The 6000-nt window shown below is 46.6% G+C and overlaps 1 protein-coding gene across 2 annotated transcripts in view; it reads right to left on the bottom strand.

Moving 5' to 3' along the window:
• The window catches only part of IRF4 (interferon regulatory factor 4), a 28330-nt gene extending 23555 nt beyond the window's left edge, over window positions 1–4775 (bottom strand). For both annotated transcript variants that reach the window (XM_081952531.1, XM_081952529.1), the window contains exon 1: window positions 4648–4775. The gene's annotated coding sequence lies outside the window, so the exon portion shown is untranslated. The remainder of the gene's footprint in view (window positions 1–4647) is intronic.
• Between the last annotated feature and the right edge of the window lie 1225 nt (window positions 4776–6000).

A 6000-nucleotide genomic window follows, 5' to 3' on the forward strand; every position in this document is an offset into this window, starting at 1 on the left:
GTTAGGGGGCGCTCCAGCCTTCCCCATCCCGCTCCTTATCAAACAGGGCCAAAATCTTGGCGGGACGGCTGATAGAGACGCGAATTTGTTGTCTCTTCGAGGGATTTATAAAAGCACGCATGGCTACGGCTGCAGTTTATAAAGCAACAAAACCCAGAAAGGGGGTTGGATTTCAAAGCAAAGCCCATTTCAATGGGCAGCTAGATACTTCGAAAACCTCGGTCTCTCTCTCCCCCATCCCACGCCTGAGTCCTTGGGTGGCTATTAAAAGGAAAGTTCTATCCGTGAACGTGGGAGGCTGCCCGATCAAAGTCAGAAGACTTCGGCCGCCTGAGTCGCCTGTGCGCTTTGATAGAGCCGCCTATCCTGAACAGGCGCCTTGCCCCATCAGGAAACCAGGATGGCGAGCTATATAGGAGGTGGGGGTTGGGGTTTCAACTTTGCAGCGAAGATATTATACAGCATTAAGGGAAGCCATTCTGGGAGTGGGAATAAACAGTTAAGAAGAGGCTGCCATCCTGTCTTTTTTTAAATCCTAAAACTCTGTGGGCAAAATCGGGGGGAGGGAAAGGAAAGTATGGATCAAGCTTCTTACACGGAGCAAATGGCAAGCAAGATGGCAAAGATATCTGTAGTGGTGTTGGTTTTGGGCTATTCCAAAGCCTTTTCAGTCCCCAGACACTTGGTTTCGGCCTGGGGCTCACCGCTTTTCTCACCCTGGGCGCTGCGGGGACTGGATTTCACCTTCACTATCCCAGGCCTGACCGCCTGTGAATTGGGGGCCGGTTTATTCATTCGTCGGTAAGGAATTCAAACGGTCGTGAATTCCACCTAGGATCATGGTCTATGAGGCGCTTGGGTGCGGATTTGGTTTCAAACACCCCTAACCCCGAGTTTTCATTCTTTCCTTCTAAAAGTTTTAAGTTCGCCCTGTTCCTACAGAGAAGGGAGAAAAGCTTCTGCCGCAATCCAACAGAGCTCTTTGAGATAGAATCCAAACTCACTCGGTCCAACTTCGAGTCAATTCCCTTCAGAGGTTCTGTTTCACCCAGCCCAACAACATGCATAGCGCCTTGCCTTCTAAAATAACTTCCTCATCCCAGCATATCCATACCTCCCAGATGGACTCCCAAAACATAATGGAATTATGGGAACATAATTCCAGTTAATTTCTGGAAGAATTGGAGTTTCACAGCTGGATTTTCTTCCAGTTCAAAACCTTTCTCCAAAGGAGCTCAAATTGGGCTTACAAGAACATCACCTCTCATTTTATGCTTTGGTGAATAAGAGCGACTCGCCAAAGTTACCCATGGCCAAGTAGGAATTTGAACCTGGCTATTCTGGAACTCAGTGGCACCGAAGAAAGGAAGCAGTATGGATTTCTTCTGGGTCTCTACAAGACTTCCTACATCTAGTATCTTTTTTCTGCCAGACGTTCTCAAACTACCCCAGGTGTTTTCTGGAAACCTATAAGCAGACTTGGAAACCAATTGTTCTCCCACTGTTTCAAGTAACCAATGAAGCCCAACGTTGGATGAAATCAGGCACCTATTCCATGGATTCATAGAACTCCGTTTCAAAGCCAGCGCTTGATCAGACTGATGCAATGGTAGCTACAGACAGAAAGTGCCTCAAAAAAAATGTCCTCACCTTACTTCGTGGAGGAACAGGATAATCTATTTATTAATATTTCTGCTGCAAATCGCCCAAAGAACAACAAAAAAAGCTATATCAACCATGACCGACACCTTTATATGCAACTGGATTCCAAAAGCTGTTGGACAGACTGCGCTGTTTTATTACCTTCACCTTGGCTTGGCCGGGCTTAATTATTGAGGGAGTGTTTCGATTTATTTTCAGAAAAAAAGTTTTGGAGATCTCTCACTAATATTTCTGGATGTTTTTCTTCCTCCTCCTTTCCCTGGGTGGAGGAAAAGCGATGGCTCCTCTCTGGCTTCTTCCATGAAAAGTGGCTAGACCCTGGCTTTGCATGGAAATTCATGGAATATATGCCTAACTAAATGGACCGTCCAACTTTGATATAGTTGGTTTCCAACCCTGCTTATAGAAAACATCTGGGGTTAATGGGAGGCCGCCTGGCAGAAAAAGATACTAGATGTAGGAAGTCTGGTAGAGAGGCAGGTACAAATCCATACTACCTTCCTTGCTTTGGTAGACGAAACCAAGCGAGGTGTGAACCCAGTTTAGTGACACAAGAGAATTCCAGATTGGGATTCATCCTTTCCTCCAATAAGCCTTACGGGCATACCTGGGGAAGCGCAGAAGCAACTAACTCTTCTTTCAATGAAATGTAGTCCTCGGCAGAGACTCGGTTATCAATAGGATGAACATATTAAGGGAGGCTATTTTAATACATTAAGTTCTTAATTGCTGTCGATAGGTCACACACACACATACACACACCTTCTTCGCTGTGCAGATACATCAGCGAAAGCTAATGACTCAGAAGCAGTAAAAACCCTTGAAGATCCAGTTTCCCGGAAAGCGGAGATGGGATGGATTACAAGGCAATACTAGATCCCTCTTTGGGCCAGTCGGGTTAAGTTTCAGCCCAACGCAATAAAATTTGGAGCAGCACGAGTGCCTCTTTCAACGGGCAGGAGGGCCTTTTGCATGTCAGAGTAAGTAGCGAACTATTCAAACCTGTTCCTTTCGCGGGATTCTGCAATTGTGGCTCAGAAAACTGCAGGAATCCCGAAAGGATCCCGAAAGTCAATTCGCCAACCTAGGAGATTTAAACCAGTTGTATAGATTGGCCATAAATGAACATGCGCGCGCGCGTGTGTATTCTCCTATGTTCCCCTCAACTAAACACGGGGGGCGGGGGGGATTTAGTATGCACAATATCATATGCGTTGTGCCTTGCCGTCCTAGCTTAGTGAAGGGTTAATTTGGTTTCTCCAAAAACTAGCAAGTTTCGGAATAACCTAGAATAAAATGTAGCCCAATTCCCCATTTTTTTCCAAGGAGTTTTAGAATCACCCTACTTGCGTTTGAGAGAAGAAAATCTTGCCCTGATTAAAACTCCATGCCCCCAACCGTACACATGTAAAGAAATAAGTCCCACTATTTTATGGGTCTAAATTTATGGGCTAACTCGACTGAAACAGGCGTGCAGACTGAGATGATATTTTGCAGGCACATCCCTGCAACTTTTCTGATTCTGCTCGGTTTCAGTTGTATATTCAATTTCCATAACCAGCAAAGTTGTCTAGAAACTGCTAGATCTGAACTCCAAAATATCCCGACGGGGCAAAATTAGCAAAATTATCTTAAAAGTAGCGGGGACCCAAACCGCCACCACCACCATGGACAAGGTTCCCTTCTGCGAGTTGAAAATTAGATTTAAAGCTGAGCAGAAATTCACCTCCAAGGGCGTAGATCTACGCTCACATGGACCAAGGGGGAAACTTCATTTCGCCCCCGGCGCCCCTTCCCCTCTTTTTAAAATAACTCCCACCACCAGGGACGGCCGTCTTGAGGTCCCTAATTCCAGCAAGTTGGAGCGCCGTCTTTTCCAGCCGGCGCGGATTCCTCAGAGTATCTACTACTCTGTTTCATTCATAAAACGCAGCGCTGCTGACCAAGGAGGGGGAAGTGAGCGAAAGCACTAAAAGAAGGTGTGCAACAACCTCGGAGGGGTCGCACCCGAAAGAAGCCGACGTTATTTTAGAATTTGGGATCAGGAGCCAAACTGAGCGACTGAATAATTTCACACCCCGGTACGAAATTAAAAGACTGATTTAAAAAAAAAATTGGGGTAGACCACAGCAGGTCTATAATATGAATCTGTACACCACCGAGCAACGCTCTGTTTTTGACCGAGCTGGGCGGCCCGTAGAAATGGAACAAATAAAATGCTCTGCACGCCAACTTCTCTGCGTCTCGTTTTTAATGCTCATATTATTCTCTCCCCCCCCCCCCACCGCGTGCAGGGAAAAGAACGGAGAAACCCGAAAGTTTGCAACTATTTTGGAAATTTTCGGCTGACACCCCACCCCTTCCATCAGTATGAAGTTCGAATCGGGCCAAACTTTTCCTTTCTTGAAGAGTAAGGAGAATTAAGAGTAAATGCCTTTGCTCGAAGAAATGGAGCAAGACCGCCTTCCCTTACCTGAAATTAGGAGCGAACAGGGATTCCCACCGTCCTCGGGGGCAGTTTCCCAAATTCAAGGCGGAAAAGGTAGGTGGGTTAACCTCAGCAAAGGTTGTTTTTTTTCCTGATTACAGGTGAAGCCGCTAGTTCAATTCTGGGAAGTGGGTGGGGGTTGGGAGAAGAGATCCAGCAAAGGGATCGACAGTTACAGGATCCTCTTTCTGGATCCGATAGACCTCACGATTGGTTTTTCTCTCTTCAGCCCTCAGTCCGTCCCTTTTGCACGTTTTCCCAGGGCTGGGATACAACTCGCTCTTGAGAGAAAGTATTCCCGCGTTTCCCCCAAAGCCCCTTAGCATCTCACAAGGAATAACTCTACGCGTCGCACCTCTCCCAGCCACCCCTCTCCCTATATATCAACCCAGGTCCTCATTTTGGTTGCTCCCATCTCCGGCTCTTCTCAAGAGGCGGTTTTTTCTCGATTCCCACTTTCCCGATCCGAAATAGCGGCAGAAAGTAAAGTCCCTTACCTCCGTCCCTTTCGCTCTCACACTCTCTCTGTTTCTGTCTCTCTCTCTTTCTCACTTCCTTTCCAAATTCCGGGAGGATGCAGCGTAGCGCCGCTTTCTTAAGACGATTTAAGAATGGGGGCAGAGAGGATGATGGGATCCGGTTTCAAATAAGAAAATGAGTTAGCGAAGCCCAAGAGGATCTTTAAAGTCTGAAGCGACAACGTAGAGAGGGGAGGGGCCTGGGGGCGGGGTTTGTACCCGCCTTCGGCCCTGCGGGGCAAGGAAGCGCCGGAAGGGTGAGGCGGAGTCGGTCTTCGGATGGATGGATGGATGGGGACTGAGGTGGGATGCGCTGGCCAGATCCTGAAGGATGGCAAGAGCTTGGTTTCCAGAGGAAGGAAATCCCAAAGCTCTTAGGCGAGCGCTTTGAAACGGAACCACGCGCATACCACGCGTATATTCTCCTTCACGCAACTGTCCAATTGTCTTTCCCGCACCCTAATAATAAGTCAGGTTTCAAGAATAAGGGCAACGGGGTTAATACTCTGTAGAACGCACGTTAGAGGGCGTACCAACATCACCTGATGCCCAGGAAGGCAAGAAGCTCCCTCAAACCCTGTCAAAATGCCAGAGATTGTGAATGTTTCGCTCTTCTCCCTGGAAGAGATGCCATTTAAACCCTCACCCCTCTCCCCCCCAAAAGTGGGTTCTCGTGTGTCTTGATGATAGTGCTATATTAGTGTCTTGAGACGATCTACAGCTCTGGAGCATCTCAGGAAAAAAACCTTTTTAGAACTTCGGGCAGCATAATTGACAGCAGAATTTAGTCCCCACTTTCAGTCGACTGAGTAGAGCAAAAATCTAGCGGGATACTCGGAGATGTCAATTCTGCTCCGAATTAACGTGAAAGCTGTCTTTTAGAGCCCAGTCGTGCTGCTCGTAAATTTTTAAGGGTTTAAATTAGTCACGTTTCTTCTTCTTCTGAAGAAGAAAAAATCCTCACAGCACCTGAACTGGAACAGCCGCCTTGCATAAAAAAAGCCCCTCATCCTCTGCATTTAGTCAGGAAGAAAATTGAGGGCAATGGAGGTGTTTTTTTTTAATGAATCATGCACATATTCTTCATTGTGCAGGATTGAGCCCCTCGGTTCTGCAAAGGTTTTCTAACTTTCCCGGAAAGAAAACAAGGAATATTAAAGTTATAATGTAGAATCTGTCTTCATCAGTAAGAGAAATATTCGGGGAAGGTATCGAATTCTGGTTCCAATTTGTTCATTTAAATCGATCAGCAAGGACCTTTCTTTTGATCCTGACCTGCTTCTTTCACATAAGGAACTCCTACATAAGGAAGTCCAACTCATGTCATTCCTA

The sequence above is a fragment of the Natrix helvetica genome, assembly GCF_964273705.1.
Source record: "Natrix helvetica genome assembly, chromosome: 4".
In the NCBI taxonomy this organism is placed as follows: Eukaryota; Metazoa; Chordata; class Lepidosauria; order Squamata; family Natricidae; genus Natrix; species Natrix helvetica.